General features: G+C 39.0%; 1 long non-coding RNA gene across 5 annotated transcripts; it reads left to right on the top strand.

Moving 5' to 3' along the window:
- The first annotated feature begins 5507 nt into the window (after nucleotides 1–5507).
- LOC118402169 (uncharacterized) lies at nucleotides 5508–18531 on the top strand. Of its 5 annotated transcripts, XR_004829444.2 has the most exons (11): nucleotides 5508–5627; nucleotides 5751–5984; nucleotides 7630–7662; nucleotides 8891–9066; nucleotides 9413–9485; nucleotides 9863–9938; nucleotides 10414–11103; nucleotides 11250–11350; nucleotides 13731–13815; nucleotides 13986–14073; nucleotides 16886–18531. It is a non-coding gene; the product is annotated as an uncharacterized LOC118402169 (long non-coding RNA). The 5 variants fall into 5 exon arrangements; XR_004829443.2 differs by having other exon boundaries at nucleotides 7630–9066; nucleotides 9438–9485; XR_004829447.2 differs by having other exon boundaries at nucleotides 7630–9066; nucleotides 9438–9485; nucleotides 9860–9938.
- Nucleotides 18532–19355: the final 824 nt, after the last annotated feature.

The raw sequence follows: 19355 nt of genomic DNA, 5'->3' as shown, positions 1-19355 counted from the left end.
GCATCAGTGATTAGAAACGAACCTGTAGTCATTGCATGATTTTAACTACATTGTCCTGATACCCCAGTCGCAGTTATTTTCACGCCATTTCGTGCGATGGGTCATGTGGGCGTACATTTCATTGCGTATATAGGTGCACACAGTGTCGAACGAGCCAACCACTCTCAGATCCAGTGTGGTGATACTGATTTTTTTGCTATAGATGGTTTGTTTACATAGGTTAAGATAATTAACGTACATTATGAAGTTAATGTTTGGCAAAGGATTAAGTTTTAGCTATAACGCAAGTTGTCAACAACTGTTGTTCCAGACGCAACCACTAGAATAACCTGTAACTTTATCTAGCCACAATGGTAGAAGCTTAAACAAACCAATCTATTCTCGTGGAATCTATTCAACACATCGCTAAGCCATTTTAGAGTACAGGTTGGCTAAGCCTAACTACAGTAATGGTATTGCTGTTTCATCAGGGAGCCACAAAGATGAAGTAAACAAATGTAATCGCTGAATTTCTGTCATGTTTAAATTTCATGAAGCCACAAAATGGAAAGAAGCTAAACAAATTATTTTGTATTTGAATTTCGCATTGTTTAAAGTTCAGAGATATCATTCAGCAAAGTAATGAGACTGGGTGTGTAAGTATGCCTCTGGGGTAATATGGTAAAGTTGGCCTCAAGTAAAGGCCTTTGAACAAAAAAGACATGAGAGAGAGAGCACTTCATCAGCTTTTAAATTGCTTAGAATACGAGTCAAATATAATATGCTAAGAGTGAAACACTTGCAATATAATCAGCAGAGATTAACCAAACATTACATGTACCTGCCATGGTAGAGAAAGAGAGAGAGAGAATGAGATAGTCCCCTTGTCCAGTAGAAGTCAATAATCAAACAACACACCAAAAACTTGATCAGTCATAACATGTTGCAGCATCATCATGTGTTATGAGCCGCAAGGACTGTAACATTATAGTAAATAATAAGACTACAATGCTGAATTGTTAGTAAACATTTGGGGGAGAGAGGCTAATCTTCACAGTATCAGATACCTGACAAACTTGAGAGACAGAGAGAGTGTGTGTGAGACGCTTACCTGGCTTTTTGTAGAGCACAACTTTTTGTGGAAGGTACTACAGACCTTCTCGTGCACATAATGTTGTTGAGATACACTACATGACCAACATTTTTTGTGGACACCTGCCTGTCGAACATATCATTCCAAAATCATGGGCATTAATATGAAGTTGGTCCCCCCTTTTTCTGCTCCACTCTTCTGGGAAGGCTTTCCACCAGATGTTGGAACATTGCTGTGGGGACTTGCTTCTATTCAGCCATAGAGCATTAGTGAGGCCAGCGCTGATATTGGGTGATTAGGCCTAGCTCGCAGTCGGCGTTCCCAAATCATCCCAAAGGTGTTCGATGGGGTTGAGGTCAGGGCTCTGTGCAGGCCAGTCAAGTTGTTCCACACCTATCTCAACAAACCATAATTATTATTTTTGTACCCCTTTTTCTCCCCAATTTCGTGGCATCCAATTGGTAGTAGTTACTGTCTTGTCTCATCGCTGCAACTCCCATACGGACTCAGGAGAGGCGAAGGTCAAGAGCCATGCGTCCTCCAAAACACAACCCAACCAAGCCGCGCTGCTTCTTGACACAATGCACATCCAACCCGGAAGCCAGCTGCACCAATGTGTCGGAGGAAACACCATACACCTGGCAACCTGGTCAGCGTGCACTGCGCCCGGCCCGCCACAGGAGTCGCTAGTGCGCAATGAGACAAGGATATCCCTGCCGACCAAACCCTCCCTAACTCGCACAACGCGGCCGGCTGCGACAAAGCCTGGGCGCAAAACCAGGATCTCTGGTGGCACAGCTAGCACTGCGAAGCAGTGCCTTAGACCACTGCGGGAGCCCTAACAAACCATTTCTGTATGGACCTCGCTTTGTGCACGATGGGATTGTCATGCTGAAACAGGAAAGGGCCTTCCCCAAACTATTGCCACAAAGTTGGAAGCACAGAATCGTCTAGAATGTCATTGTATGCTGTAGCGTTAAGATTTCCCTTCACTGGAACTAAAGGGCCTAGCCCGAACCATGGAAACCAGCCCCAGACCATTATTCCTCCTCCTCCAAACTTTACAGTTGTCAGTATGCATTGGGGCAGGTAGAGTTCCCCTGGCAACCACCAAACACAGATTTGTTTGTCGGAATGCCAGATGTTGAAGCGTGATGCATCACTCCAAAGAACGCATTTCCACTGCTCCAGAGACCAATGTCGGCGAGTTTTACATCACTCCAGCCGACGCTTGGCATTGCGTATGGTGATCTTAGGCTTGTGCTCTGCCCTGGAAACCCATTGCATTAATAAATAGTTATCGTGCTGATGTTGCTTCCAGAGGCAGTTTGTAACTCGGTAGTGAGGTGTTGCAACCCAGACGATTTTTTACGGTACTAGGCGCTTCAGCACTTGATGGTCCCATTCTGTGAGCTTGTGTGGCCTACCACTTTACAGGCTATAAGAATGTGTTGAAGGCTAGCTGTATTGGGTGCATATGACTGAACTGCTCACTTTTGTGTCTGTGTCTGCAGGTACACAGAGGAGGAGGCATACAAAGGTGTGTCAATTGGTATTGGTATGTTATTATGCAGATCACATTTACCATCCTCCTCCCTTACCTCTTCAACGAATATCCCATAGACCGCTACATTATGGACAAGGTATGTGAATGAAAACCATTATAAAAACCGTTTTTTAAATTCATATTTACCACAAAAACCAAGGTATGAATACTGTTGTGTGCATGTTTTGTTAACCATCTGTATAATTATTATTTTACTATTTTTTGGATTCACAGACTTCAGCCTCCCTACACCTCTGATGAATACAACAGGGAACGTGTTTGATCATCATGCACTGCAAAATCATTCTGGCAAAGGATATGGAGAACGTTAACACATTAACATCAACAGACCAGAGGATATATCCACTTGATTTGGACCTCTCCTTGGAGTTTACCTCATATTTAGATTTTTTTATTCTGCTTTGCCACTAAAATCATAATAAACACTGACAACTAAAATATAGTGTTATTGTTGTTATTGTTATGCTTATTATTATTAATAATAAATAATAATAGGGGAGGGGGGTAGTTAAAAAATTCACCCCAAAAGGTTATTCAAATAACCCCTTTATTGGGTTCTTCAAAGAACTTATAGGGCTTCCACCACAGTTTCAATTTGAAGAACTCATGAAGGATACTCCAGGAACCTTTACTTTTTAGAATGTAGCCGAATCCCCTAATTTGAAGGGGCGTACACATACTTTTGTATATATGGTGTTTGTTGAGTTTCCTTGTAGGTCTATTTGGCGAGGAAACTGTGAAGACAGCTCTATAGCCTATTGCCTGTTTCTGTGTCTTATATTAAAGAATATGAAACATTGTGTATTTTTTCTGCTTTTAATCAAATCATGCAGAGCTGTTCTTTATATGGCCTAAAAGAAATGGGTTCATATAGGGAGAATATTATATATAGGCTGTAGCATAGCACATTTTGAGTCAGTTGTGAAAATAGTACATGCAATGAATGCTGTAATTGTTTCATGTGGTAGGCCTAAAAGGCCAACATTTCGAAGTTTCAATAAAATAATACTTTGTAACATGACTATAGAAATGAAACATTGTGATTTTAGAGACACATTTACAGTAGCCTGTGATTAAAGGGTTAGGCTCTCACCCTCATCATCCTTAGCATTATTCACATAATTCCAATTCAACCCATCACAATTATCGGCTTGGGTATTGACATCAATGAGCAGGCTTTCCAAGTGGGCTCCCTAGTGGCGCAGCGGTCTAAGGCACTGCATCTCAGTGCAAGAGGTGTCACTTCAGTCCCTGGTCTGAATCCAGGCTTTATCACATCTGGCTGTGATTGGGAGTCACATAGGGCTGTGCACAATTGGCCCAGCGCTGTCCAGGTTTGGCCGGAGTAGGCCGTCATTGTAAACAAGAATTAGTTCTTAACTGACTTGCCTAGTTATATAAAGGTTAAATAAAACAATATTAAAAATGAGGAGAGACACATTGGTAGGCATATATCAAAATAAAAAGTCTTAAAATGACATTTGGACCACAGAAATCCAATGTTTATATAAGATGTATGCCTTTTCCCCTACATTGTAACAGTCTAGTAAGTCAATGTAAAATAGAACAACATCACAAAATCCATTTGGCCTGTCATTTAATTTAGTCTCAATATGATACAAAAAATGTTGGCTATTTCAAAAGATCAGGATACCATATTTTGAGTTGACTGTATAAGGTATTATATTAAAGATCTATTTGAGGTTCAACTTAAGGCAAGGACATATTTTGATACTCACCTCCTGTCTTGATAATATGAATGAGAATGTAGTCCATTTCATTTTGAAATCATTATCTGTCCATCTCTCTCCCAGTTTTGTCGGCATGGGAGATTCACAAGACTATAACATTTGAATGTTGTAAAATGCTTCCCTGCCTGGACACCCACATTCAAATCATTTCCACCTCAAAATCATTTTCAATAAAAAAAAATATGCATGAGAGATTCACAAGACTATAACATTGGAATTTTACAAAGTGCTGCCGTACCATGTATGGTTGGCGAGGACACAGATTAAATAAAATTAATTACATGGAAATAATGTTTTTTAGCTTTTGAACCTGTATAGGCGTACATTTTTAGCCTGTATCGTTTGTTGTACTATCCTTTTTGTAACATATGAGATATCAAAGCGTTCTAGAAAAACCTTGCATGTTATCACAACAGCTGTTCACTTTACTGTTATCCTGAAAATTATTTCGGAATCAGCTGATGATTGTTGAAACAGGGTTCACGTTTTATGTCTACTTTCACAGATAAATGCTTATTATATTGATGGGCGAACATTGTCACTAATACAAGGAACAAAAAGTGTTTAATGTCACACGATTTCGACAAGTAAAATGTTATCAGAATATTAAAATTGTACATTCCCAAGACGCCTAAAAGATGGTTCTAGTTTTAGGTGGTCATACTTAAATGTAAAATAATAACATGCAAACAAACTAAAGAATACTATTTTATTAATTTAAGATTATCACCAAGACAGGCAGACAGTCCAGACAGACAAACAGTACATTAGGCTATACATTGCACAAGAAGAGTATAGGCTATTTTATGAGATTTAAGAGAATGAATGCAAATATATCCTGCTAATGAACAATCCATTTGATTACCTTTAAAACTATCGTCTGAACTGCCGGCTCTGAACAAATGGCTGGATGGATGGCTTCAATAGTCCAGCAATCGAATTGCAAGTCGTTCATATACTTATAATCCAAATATTCAGCTTAAAACGATCTTGTACTGCTACCCTCAGCATTCATTATTCTTAGAAAAAAATTCCAGGCGCATGAATGCTACATCTACAGACGGGAACCACCGCAAATAAGACCTTCAGGAAGTGCCCCGAATATGATGCTTTCGAATGCCAAGGTCGCATAACCCTCAGCGCCCGGAACATCAACTGGAGGAGCTCCTGACACTTTCAGGCAACATGGGTTGCAGAAAAGGTCGGACGCCTTGGAGAAAGCCAATGTTTTCCATAGGTAGGCCATTGTGTTGTTTTACATAATCATGGATTTATTATTTGTATTCTTATTGTTGATGACAACATGCTCAATGCCAATAACATGGTTGCTAATCTGCTTCTATCTTTTTTTAATGTTCAGATTGGAACTGCCACTATGCTGTCCTGCAAGACTTGTCGAAGACCGACAACAGGGGTAGAGGGATGTCATCGACTTTTTTCCGCGAATTTTGGTGCTAACCATTCGACCATTTGGAAGATCATCGAGGCATTGCAAAGAAGTGAAATGAGAATGGAGCAGCAACTTCTGGGGTACCACCGCCATGGCAAAGACCCCATTACCACAAGAAACAGAAGGATCTGAAGTCACTGGCATGTAAATACTCCAAAATCCATCTATTCAAGTCAACTAAATGTGCAAAATGTGTTAATTTGACAAATAATGTTAAAGTTAAGTTGACTTCAACTCAATAAAAGCTGTAAACATAAAAAATCAAGTTCAGTTAGCAAAAAACAATTTGCTCAGTCAACTTTCAAATCAGAACTAATACGTCAAATAAACTAAAACAAGATCCCAGTTGTGTTGACAAAAAATCAGCTATAAATTATGTGTTCCCTCAACTTCTAAATGAGATCCAATAAGTCAAATGAAGTAAATGAATACAACAGTTGTCTTGACTTTAAATGTCAAGTCAGGATAACTACAAATCTGTACATTAACTTAACTTACAAAATTAAGTGTGGTCCTTCTGTAGCTCAGTTGGTAGAGCATGGCGCTTGTAACGCCAGGGTAGTGGGTTCGATCCCCGGGACCACCCATACGTAGAATGTATGCACACATGACTGTAAGTCGCTTTGGATAAAAGCGTCTGCTAAATGGCATATATTATTATATTATTATTATATTAAGTTAAATCGGCAAAGACCTATATGTTAATTTAACTTTTAAGTCAGAACCAAGATGTCAAATCAGTGCAACTGTCTCCGGTGCACATGTACTGTTGTGTGAGTTTGAGTCTGGGTTTGAACTTCTTAATTATATAATAATAATAATAATAATAATAATAATTAATTATCGACCTAATAGTGTATCTATTGTTTAATAGTGGAAAAAATATATATATTTTTAGTGTTTTTGCCTTTCCACATTGTGATTGATGAAAAATGCATATTCTATGCGTGTTAGCTTATTTTTATACACCAGTTAAAGGGAGCCATGTAAGGCCACAATACAGCTCATTTTTCCATAAGTAAGAATCCATATGGGGTGCCAACAATTGTCACAATTGTAATTTTGTTGATTTGTTTGTTTTAAATGGAATTTGATTGGTGCAACTTTTCTGCAGTGACTTCCCCCATATTCCTTGCAGCCAATAAATTCAGGTTTTGTTTGTGAGGGCAAAGGTCACGTGCAATATCTCATGTTCTCATTTCTGACAGCAATGGAGCAAATGTTAATGAATATGGGGCCACATAACAGAGCAAGGGGAACAACTACTTTAGGTCTCAGAGCGAGTGACATCACCTGATTGAAACGCTTTTAACTCGGTTACACATGCACATGTATTAGTGATCCTAATATTGGGCCGAAGCTTTCATGGCTAACCATCTTAACAATTCGTGTTTGGTGAGGCCAATGTAGTGAAAGTAATATGTGTAACGTTACAATTGGTTATAAAAGAGATTAACTACAAAAAAACACTCGGAATGCATCAGCTCACCTATCCCGTTGTTTGATGTTTGTGCAGAGTTTTCTCCTTGTTTGCGCATTGATATAGGGGACATAAGTCAAACTTAATTTGGTTTAGCACTTACAAGCACTCCTTGTAATTCTATTAATCAATTAATTATGAAACAAAAGTGTATAATGTTTAGAATCAAACATATTTTTGATTTACTTAAGCCTTGTTGTACTAGCACAATTTATTTTAGAACACAAGTGTTAATTTATAGGCGGCGGCATCATTTCAGGAAGTGGCTTGATCAAGACTGTGCTTCTGAAACTCTATTTCATTCAACAGCTTTCCAAGCTGGAGTGAGTAGCTTGGCAAAATGTGAGTATCTCCTTAAAAAAAGTACAACCACTAGCATATTATTTACCTACTTTTCAGCACAAGAATAGCAAGGACATTAGCCACTATGTTAGCTGGTTAGCACCGCACACACTCCATGTTAAAATGGTCATTTGATTAAATTAAGCAAGAAAAACATTTGGCTACGTTTAGCAAATATTATTTTACTATATCAATTTGAATGGGATTACTTGTGCTATTCTGCTATGTGTACTGTAGTATAATTGTAGCTAAGCTTGCTGTTATCATGCTTTTAAATAGTACCGCTCTTGCTAGCAGCACACATGGCTCCAAATTGCAGACATGCTGACTAACTTTGTTTGATAACCTGTATAACAGTAGCTAGCAACAAAAGGCAACTGTAGCTATGCTTGTAGTTACAATTACTATTATAATGGGTGGTAATGAGCAGTTATCAGTTTATTTTACTATTTGTGGTTGTATTCAGTAACTTGCTAGCCAAACATCAGATATAGTAGGCATGTGTAGCTAAGTAAATTCTCCAGGGTATGTTGTGGCATTTAGCTAGGATGCTGTTAGCTAGCATCGCACTATCTAGCATGGTGTTAGCTAGCATAGTGTTTGTTAGGACCGTTAAGACACGTGGCCGAATTTGCACATGTGCTGGTTAGTTAAAAGTGCATTTATTAAGCATGGCGCTAGATGGCACCTGGTCGGAATGTGCTGATAAGAGTTGCTTGTTGGCTAGCTTGGAAATAGTTTGATAACCTGCATAACAGTACAAAGGAAAGATGTTTGCTAGCCATGCTTTTAGTTAGTTTTGGGTTTTAAACGCTCATTTTTTTCCAAAAATATATTATTTATTAAAACCTAAGAATATTCCAATGATTTGAATTAATTAGCCTAATCTTGCAAGTATTAATGTTGGCATACTTTGTTAGTTTACAATTGTTAGTTTGGGTGTATTGTTGGATCCTGTATTTTACATTATAGCCATTACATTACTAATATGATTGAATATCATCTGCTGTTGGCTTGTGTGGATGTATGTATGTATGTATGTATGTATGTATGTATGTATGTATGTATGTGTTATGCAACATAGCTGACTTGAAACATTGTTAAAAGTTTCAAGGCCATGGGCCTTTCCCATGATGGAAAAGTAGCATGAAGAAAGGCACTGTTCAATGAGTTGGGAGGGGGGCACATTCAGAGCAGGGTGTTGCGAGAACAAGCTGTCCTTTGTTAGATAACAGGAGCCAGGTGCGAGATAACGGTATGGAGCATGAGAGCCTGGATGTTCTTCACAAGCAAGTTACAGCTATCAACAGAAGCGTCAAGAGGCGGGGACCCGCCTGAGCGCCTGCAATAGGCTGAGCAAGTTTAAACCACGCCCAGTCTCTACTGTGCTAGGCCAACAGACAGGTTGGAACTGTCTATCACAGTATAAAGAATACTGTTTACATACATCCTGTCAGTTCTCTGTTCTGCCCTGCGTGATATTACAGTGAGCCCGTATATACAAAAGTTGCATTTGCCATTTATTACTTAGCTAATAAAAAATACATAGTATAAAATCAGTGACTCATTGTTATATTTATCCTGATACCAGATTTGAATTTACGCAACCCTAACAGTATTGAGATGTTATGTTAAACCATGTTATAAAAATGAAATTTGTAGTTAACAGATTTACCTAGAAAGCACTTATATCTAGAATTTTTAACCAATTTCAGAATTTGCTAAGTAACATGAACTTTTTTTTTTAAAGGTTTATGTAAACATTATTTTTTTAGATGATTGGAAATCCAAAAGTATTATTCTTCAATGGATGAAGTGGAACTGTAAGTACTGCAGATTTGACACATCAAATCAACGCATCCTTATTAGACATTACAAATTGAAGCATGGACATGATGCAAGATACATTGATGGATACATTGCCATGTATCCATCAAGACTGTCAGTGCACCTTTAAAACAGAAATAGCACTCAAGAAGCATTTGACTCAACACTGAAGAAATGTTCATGAAACAGTTACTGTTTGTATAAAATGTGACCTCTGTAATTTTTCTGAGCCCCTTAATGTTAAGCAGTACTTTTCTCATTTGAGAAGTCATTTCAACAATAAGGATAATATGCAAGAAGAGATTCAGAAAATAAGTACTGACTGAGTAACTGTTGATGCATCAATGACTACTTTCTCATTAACTTTAAGAAGAAAGGAGATTGTGGAAGATGAGCCCCTTGTGATTGACATCAAATCTAGATGGCCAGCGCTGTTCACAGACAGAAAAGTAAGTGCTAATGTAAAATCTGCGAAAGGTCCAATATGATTTTCTGTGGTTGTTGAAATTAACCCTATCACACGGGTGTGATCGATCTACAGTGGTCCCTGAAGCATACAATCACACCTGTGTGATTAGAACACTAATTTAGAATGCTTGTTTAGAACTGCAGTTTCAAATGACGCAACAATCAGCGTTTGAGCTGGCCACACTTTTTTCAGACACTATTTACACAAACACAGTCCTTACAAAGTTATGTCCACAATGTCAGCAGTTTATTTTTGTATGCAATGTTCAGATATTCACAGAAGTGTATGTGTGTGTATATATAGCATAACACAATCATCCTAACCAGAAAAATGTAGGCTACATTTGTCCTAGCGCTGAGGAAAGATTGACACAACACAATCAGTCATATTGTCTACCCCCAAACTTGTAGCCATTGAGAACCCTGAATCTGAATTTCCCTTGTCCACTGACTAAGTACCAGGTCCCTTTGAAGATGCTGGTGGTGATTGAGGCAGACCAACAGTGGATGAAGTACAGGGGTTCTGTGGTAGCTGGAAGGCCACCAGTCATTTCACCCCTCCTGGACCTGCTGTTTGCTTTGACGAGTCCCAGTCTGGAGTGCAACGCCCCTAGCCATTTCCAACTGAGGCAGAGTGCTCCAAGTTGTTTCTGACAGAGGAGCTGGTGGGAAACATAGTAGAGGAGACCAATCGCCATGTCTTGGAGCTACAGGAGAAGAGAGAGCCAGGAGTGAGGGGGAAACTCGCTAAATGGGTGACAACTACAATTAGTGAAATGTATACCTTCTTATGGAAAGGTAGGATGGCGTTCCGTCAATATATTCCCTCCAAAAGGCAAAGTTTTGGAGTCAAGTTCTTTGTCATGTGTGACGTGAAGACAGGATTTGTCCAGGATATTATAGTTTACACAGGGTCCACCACTGACATCAAACATTATGAGGGGCTTGGGGTGTCAGGGTCCGTGGTGATGACCATGCTGGCTCCTCATCTCGGCAAGGGACACACTTTGTACGTGGACAATTGGTATAGCAGTCCCACACTCTTGGAATGCACTCGGAAAAGTACCAAGTAATATACGAAGATATTTTTCCATCTGATCGACACTGTTGTCCTCAACGGCAGTATAGTTCACCGCCAACTAACAGGTGAGATGATTACTGAACAAGGTATTTTTGTAATTGGATGTACAGTTCACATACATCCATTATGCAACTATAGTGACAATATCTCACCCACCTACCCACTGCCTCATCATCCTCTAACTTTCCTCATCCTCCCCACTCCCTCATAGGTAAAGTAATTACCTACCAAAAATACAGAGAACCTCATGAGAGAGCTGCTGGAGGAGCACACGGAGGCATTGCAAAGTCTGCCTGTCTGGCGCCAGGAGAAGTAAGCAGAGGAAGATGACAAAATACATGTGTTTAGCTTGTGATACACCTCTATGTATTTCACCATGCTTTGAGGAATATCACATGCTCAAGCATTATTGAGCACATCTGCAGCAATAAGTGACTGACTGACCTGACAGGTGACTTGACAGGTGACTAGCCATGATACTATGCCTTTAGAGATGGGGGTGGAAATGCAGTTGTTCAGTCACTGCATGGATATTAAATATGGGTTATGCATATTCAGTTTTTTGTCCTCTAGTAAAACAAGTTGTTGAACCAACTACCAATACTGCAATAAAATAGATGACTTTTACATATGGGCATATGCGTTTTCATCCAGTAAAACTGTTCAGGAGTGTATGCTAGCATACAAAAGCTGTCCTCATTCTTCAGCTCCAAAGATGTCCAGTTATGATATTGGCAAATAATGTTTGTGGTTTCTGAAAGTACAGAATAAAGAGGAATTACTAATTAGAATACAATATAAGGATATAGCAATAAAACTACTACAAAGTAACATAATAAACACTGCTATAAATGGTTTATTGCATTATAACAGTAAGAAACTAACTTTTGAGCTCCACAAGGGGGCAGGGCAGAACAGAACTATGCTGAATAGACCAAATAAACCATGGTCATATATTTTTATTTTATTTAACTAGGCAAGTAATTTAAGAACAAATTATTTACAATGATGGCCTACACTGGCCAACGCTGGGCCAATTGCGTGCTGCACTATGGGACTCCCAATCACAGCCAGTAGTGATACAGCCTGGATTTGAACCTGGGTGTCTGTAGTGACCCCTCTATCGCTGAGATGCAGTGACATAGACTGCTGCGCCACTTGGGAGTCATAAAGCAAAATGACTCCCAAAATACAACACAAGCTAATAGTTCTCTGACGCAACTAGCATTGTTTTTACAGAGCTAATAGAATAATGTAGCTACGTAAGCACGATTGACTATAACACCATAAAGGTAACCGTGTCCACGGTTATATTATGATCCATACATGCAGTGAGCTACAGCTGAAACGGCATTCGGAAACTATTATAACGTAATAAGGCACTTACTTTGATAGAAACGCAGCTTGGATTTGAACCAGGGAGTCTGTAGTGACGCCTCTAGTACTGATGTGCTGTGCCTCTGACCGCTGCACCACTTGAGTCACAAGGCCATGTAGCTTCAAAATACAACACAAGATAATACTTCTCTGATGCAATTAGCATTGTTTTACAGAGTTAATAGAATAATGTAGCTACGTAAGCACGATTGACTATAACACCATAAAGGTAATAAAATGAGTAACGTAACCTCACGTGTTCACGGTGGTAAAGAATATACACAAATATATTATGCTCCATACATACAGATTGCTACAATAGAAATGGAAAATGTGAACACGTGAGCAGATCCTGTTCTGACGGGAGATGAGCAAATGTCTGCAGACGTGAACTGCACAAACAAGTGGGAAGTGCTTGGAATTTTGTCCGTGTCAGAAATATCCCAAAAATGTAATTGTCCGCAAAAGTAAAAATGACTTATGTGAATGAATGAGGCGGAACACACCGAAATTCAAACTGTTTTAAGAAAATAAAAACTTGTTAGAAAATCATTTGAAATTGAAGTTCGATCAACCTATAAATATAAACAGGCTGCGTGCTTTTAGTTTGAGGGCAGCGGTGATAAAATGCACTGTTACGTATCGATCACCTTCTGGAATGGAGAGAACATTCTAACATCACGTGCATAAAAAAACTATCGCTGGGGCGACCGTTAGAGATATTTGGAACTCGTGCACGAAAGGGTTAATAATATACACAGTTTCTCATATCTTAAGAGCTTTTCTCCCTTCAGACCTTTGTGCATTTTTAGATGAAGGTGATTAGAGGACACAAGGAACTACATAAGTTATGTAATATGCTTTTCAAAAATGTATTCCTTTTATCTGTAGTGCTCTTAGGCTGGGTGTAAAAATCCCAACTCTGACTGTTTATAGGTCGCACAAATGCAGGGCTCTACAGTGTAAGTGTTTCACTCACATTTTCTGAAGTCAATAATGGATATAAACCAAAGTATTTCTGTCATTTAGCTTCATAGCTTGACTCTGAATCCCTTAACTATATTTAACAATGAGCGCAGAGGCAGTCACAGCCTGTCATAGATACATTTTAAATATCCCAACTAAGACTTGGTTAGTTTTCATGTTTCCTCGCTATATGTATATTTTAATCACATGCTTAAACTGCAAAATCAAGATATAGATTTCCAGGGCCTTAGTGCCCTGGCTGATTGTTTTGTTGCACTGGCAGATTAGGCACCCCCTTAAGGCATTGTCCCTAAAATTTCTTCCCTGGTATGTTATGCTCTTCAAACAGGTTGCTCTGGAGTTCATGAGACTGACTTGTGTCTGTGGACCTCAAGAAGACATTTTATGAAGGCCTGGACAGTCTTGACAAAGACGTAGGTTCGATTATGTTGACATTAAAGTCTTCTGTACAGTTGTTACTTACGTTTTGGTGTATTGATAATGGCTATTTTTTTAAGTACATGTCAATATTGGTGATGAGACCTTATCATTGACAACCACATTAACAATGTCGTAAAACAGTCAATTGTGCTTTTGTTGTTAGAGTTCCAATCAAAGGAAGAGAAACGCTGTGCTCCGAGGCTTGCCATACTTCCTGCGAGAAGACCCTACCAATGTTTTGAAGACGTGAGGTATATAACCCTACAAGATAACCTTGTGCTTTCTCCCAGGAGTGAAATTTCCTATGAATCACGATGCACTGTAACGTTCAAAGGAGTCAAGTTGAATGTCTGTCACCATCTGAAGTGATTATAACACACAGGCCAAATCAAATTGTATTGATCACATTCACATGGTTAGCAGATGTTAATTTGAGTGTAGCGAAATGCTTGTGCTTCTAGTTCCGACCGTGCAGTAATATCTAACAAGTAATCTAACAATTTCACAACAACTACCTTATACACACAAGTGTAAAGGAATGATTAAGAATATGTACATATAAATATATGGATGAGAGATGGCTGAACGACATAGGCAAGATGCAGTAGATGGTATATACATATGAGATGAATAATGTATAAAGTGGCATTGTTTAAGTGACTAGTGATACATTTATTACATCCAAATGTTAATTATAAAAGTGGCTTGTGATTGAGTCTGTATGTTGGCAGAAACCACTCAATGTTAGTGATGGCTGTTTAACAGTCTGATGGCCTTGAGATAGAAGCTGTTTTTCAGTCTCTCGGGTCCTAGCTTTGATGCACCTGTATTGACCTCGCGTTCTGGATGATAGCCACAGTGGCTCAGGTGGTTGTTGTCCTTGATGATCTTTTTGGCCTTCCTGTGACATCGGGGGGGTGTAGGTGTCCTGGAGGGCAGGTAGTTTGCCCCCGGTGATGCGTTGTGCAGACCTCACTACCCTCTGGAGAGCCTTACGGTTGTGGGTGGCGCAGTTGCCGTACCAGGTGGTGATAGAGCCCGAAAGGATGCTCTCGATTTTGTGCATCTGTAAAAGTTTGTGAGTGTTCTTGGTGACGTGCCAAATTTCTTCAGCCTCCTGAGGCTGTTGTGCCTTCTTCACCACGCTGTCTGTGTGGGTGGACCATTTCAGTTTGTCCGGGATGTGTACGCCGAGGAACTTAAGGAATTGCAATCAGTTTTGATTCAACATTGTTCGTCAGTGGGCTCGCGCAGTTCTGTCTTCAATATAAACTTTGCATTTTAGGCTGTGCTTTTGTGTAACAAAGGACAATGATTCTCTACAATAATCAATTCATATCTAGAAATATAGTTTTTACAGCTTGTGTATGCTGGTCTTTTAAAAAGAAAGTAAATGGTGGAATTCTACACAGTACACCTTTTTAATACACTGCTCAAAAAAATAAAGGGAACACTTAAACAACACAATGTAACTCCAAGTTAATCACACTTCTGTGAAATCAAACTGTCCACTTAGGAAGCAACACTGATTGACAATAAATTTCACATGCTGTTGTGCAAATGGAATAGACAACAGGTGGAAATTATAGGCAATTGGCAAGAAACCCCCAATAAAGGAGTGGTTCTGCAGGTGGGGACCACAGACCATTTCTCAGTTCCTATGCTTCCTGGCTGATGTTTTGGTCACTTTTGAATGCTGGCGGTGCTTTCACTCTAGTGGTAGCATGAGACGGAGTCTACAACCCACACAAATGGCTCAGGTAGTGCAGCTCATCCGGGATGGCACATCAATGCGAGCTGTGGCAAGAAGGTTTGTGTCTGTCAGCGTAGTGTCCAGAGCATGGAGGCGCTACCAGGAGACAGGCCAGTACATCAGGAGACGTGGAGGACAACAACCCAGCAGCAGGACCGCTACCTCCGCCTTTGTGCAAGGAGGAGCACTGCCAGAGCCCTGCAGAATGACCTCCAGCAGGCCACAAATGTGCAGGTGTCTGCTCAAACGGTCAGAAACAGACTCCATGAGGGTGGTATGAGGGCCCGACGTCCACGGGTGGGGGTTGTGCTTACAGCCCAACACCGTGCAGTACGTTTGGCATTTGCCAGAGAACACCAAGATTGGCAAATTCGCCACTGTGCTCGCAGATGAAAGCAGGTTCACACTGAGCACATATGACAGACGTGAGTCTGGAGACGCCGTGGAGAACGTTCTGCTGCCTGCAACATCCTCCAGCATGACCGGTTTGGTGGTGGGTCAGTCATGGTGTGGGGCGGCATTTCTTTGGGGGGCCGCACAGCCCTCCATGTGCTGTCAGAGGTAGCCTGACTGCCATTAGGTACCGAGATGAGATCCTCAGATCCCTTGTGAGACCATATGCTGGTGGGGTTGGCCCTGGGTTCCTCCTAATGCAAGACCATGCTAGACCTCATGTGGCTGGAGTGTTGGATCAAAGTTGGATCAGCCTGTAGTGTGGTTTTCCACTTTAATTTTGAGTGTGACTCCAAATCCAGACCTCCATTGGTTGATAAATTTGATTTCCATTGATAATTTTTGCGCGGTTTTTGTTGTCAGCACATTCAACAATGTAAAGAAAAATGTTTTTAATAAGAATATTTCATTCATTCAGATCTAGGATGTGTTATTTTAGTGTTCCCTTTATTTTTTTGAGCAGTGTATAATGAATGTTGTAGGAAGAGCTGATTGCCAAAACAGCACAGAATGATAGATGAGGCTTTACATTGTTTCCCCCCTCATTTTCAGTGTTGGATGACCATGGGCCTTTGTGGCGCTATAGCGGACAAGCAATAGTTTTTTGCAAATATGAAAAGTACAGACCATGTTATACCTCAACTAAGAACGCATTCTATCTAGACCTGGGAGCAATCATGGTTGACTGATGTTTCCTGACGCAACGCTCTTGCTCACTAGGCTACCTGCCACCCCACTTGCCTGCATCAATATGCAACAGTACATTTGCAGACAGTGTCACAAAAAAAAAAATGTTTTTGAGGATGTTTTGTAGGGCAATGCCTCTAATCTTTGCCTATTTTTGTTCTGTTTTTCAGAAGACAACTGATTCTGAGGAAGGCACCCGCGGAGTGAAAATCGGTCGTTGTGGATGGAGCTGAAGCAGGTGACCCAATGCCAGTTTACAATGTGGATATTGCCCTTGTGATGGAAGAGCAGGTGATCGTACATGAGCTTCACAATGTCCCAAATGCCTTTGCCACTTTGATTGGTTCTTTAATGTCTGAATATGGATTACTCAAAATGTTTGAGGTCTACTTTTGAGGTAGTTCAGAAAATATTATTGAAGATTGGTGCAGAAAACTACAGCAAAGGTCCATAGGCTGAACCGTCTTCTTCGTTAAGACAGCTAATTAGTGTGTATTTGTTTTACTCGCAGTAGTTGAGTTCATTCCTCGGACAACAATGCTGTTATTTGCCTAAATCTTACAAATCTCAGTTTTGGGAAGACTTAAGTTAACCTATTTTTGTGTGACCTTCAGTCTACAAACTGAAGGTCAAAAAAGTGCATTCTGAAAATGTTTACAGCATGTTAGAATTTTTCACACTCAACACCAACTTGTCATATAACCCGTTCTGAAGGTTGTCATTTCTCAGTGTTTAAATTTTTATTTACTGTGCCATAACCATGTTTCAATGGTTCCATTTACAAGTGTATGGGTTTCCTGGACAGTGAAAAAAAAAGTTTGACAAAACATTTATCTTTATAAAAAAAAATCTTAGCTGATATTGGTTAAGACCAATTAGTGACAGCAGAATTTGGATTCCTATTTAAATGCACCCAAAGACATGCACCTAAAAACATGCATTGTTAGATTTTTTTTTTCTCATGACAATCAATGCGTTCCAGGGAGCAATACATCATTGCAAATGTATTTGTTTGTTAATACATAGTGTAATAAATGTTCTGAAATACACAACTATTTTGTTGTCATTACAAGCTAGATGGAATTCATTGATTTCAATGTAAGTTGTTGAATCTGTCAATGAACTCTTGATAGTAAATCAATCATTGTAAATATAAAGCCATTTTAAAATGGAGATCAGCTTTACTAAATCTGAACTTTGTTCAACTGTACATACTGGGTTATTTTAAGTTTACATATTTTATTAAAGTCATTTTGTTGAGTTAGAACAGTGGTTCTCTACTTGCAGCCTGTGGCAAGCTTGTCTGTTATATCATTAATAGTATAGTTATTTATTTGTGACCTGCTTGACTTGCTCGTAGTCAGTGTAGCACCACCAGCCAAACAGGTTGAGAACTGTTACAATAACTCAATGAAGTAGGCTTGACTTGAATTGTTAAGTCTTTTAAATGTGCCTTTAGATCAGATGACTCATACTTTTAATGTTTCAACTTGTTATTTCTAGTTGCGTGGCCTTTTTCAAGCTCAGAGCACTTAACATGTCACATGCCTAGCTCAGACAATTTTATGTCAACTTTAAATCTAGTTATCATATCTGTTACTAGTTATGATAACTTTATTAAAAGTTGACATTACAAAATTGGAAAAAGTTTAAACTCAGAATAGTAAGTTATAATGGCAAATGGTTAACTATTTTATAAATGAAATTAAATGGCTTTAGTTCAGATAACTAGCTTTAAGATTGTTTCAACTTGTTATTTCCAGTCATCTAGTTGCGTGGCCTTTTTCATGCTCAGAGCACTTAACATGTCTCGTTACCCTTGCTTATACCATTCTGTTATGTAACCTTTAAATGTAGTTATGAAAACTGCATTACTAGTTACAATAACTTAATTGCAAGTTGACTTAATAAAATGTGAAATTAATTGAACTAAAAATGGTCAGTTATACTGACATGATGATGTGGACTTAAATGTTTTTTATTTGTCAACAGTAATGTAGCTTTAGTTATTAGAACTCCACATTTGTTAACATAAAGGTTTAAGTTTTTTCAAATAATGTTAAATGAACAATTAACAAATGTCAAATTAACCGTCTATTAGTCAAAATAAATGTAATAAAAGTTAGGGTAAAGTGAAATGTGAAGTACTCTTAGCTTGAGAAAGGCAATGCAACCAGATCACTGGAAATAATACGTTGAAACAACAAATCATTTTTATAGCCTACTTGGTCCCTTCGTGACAATTTCAACCCTTTCAATGACTCCAACATCCTTAAGAAGCTAGAACACGAAGCACATTCTGGACGATTTGTTCCTGAACTTGTTTTTGTGTAGCCTACTCTTGTATTTTTTGGGTTATTTGAAAATGTTTTAGGCGTATACTTATTTTTGCCCTCTTGTTTTCTATTTAGTTAAGCTTTTTTTGTTGACAAATGTTTTATAGTGATTGGTTAGTGTAAAAATTAAATAGAAGGTAAATACATTCGTTAAAACAAATAGTAGAAATGACAGGCCTAGGTATAGTATAGGCTGTTTTTAGCCTTCATCCTTTATGACCATATGAACAAAATTATATACAATATTCTGCCCATATTAACAAATTTATGTAGGCCTAGGCTACAATATTTTGCACATATGAAC

Source organism: Oncorhynchus keta, chromosome 2 (genome assembly GCF_023373465.1).
Source record: "Oncorhynchus keta strain PuntledgeMale-10-30-2019 chromosome 2, Oket_V2, whole genome shotgun sequence".
Classification (NCBI taxonomy): domain Eukaryota; kingdom Metazoa; phylum Chordata; class Actinopteri; order Salmoniformes; family Salmonidae; genus Oncorhynchus; species Oncorhynchus keta.
The sequence above is the reverse complement of the archived record's forward strand: the minus strand, read 5'-3'. Positions and strand labels throughout refer to the sequence as shown.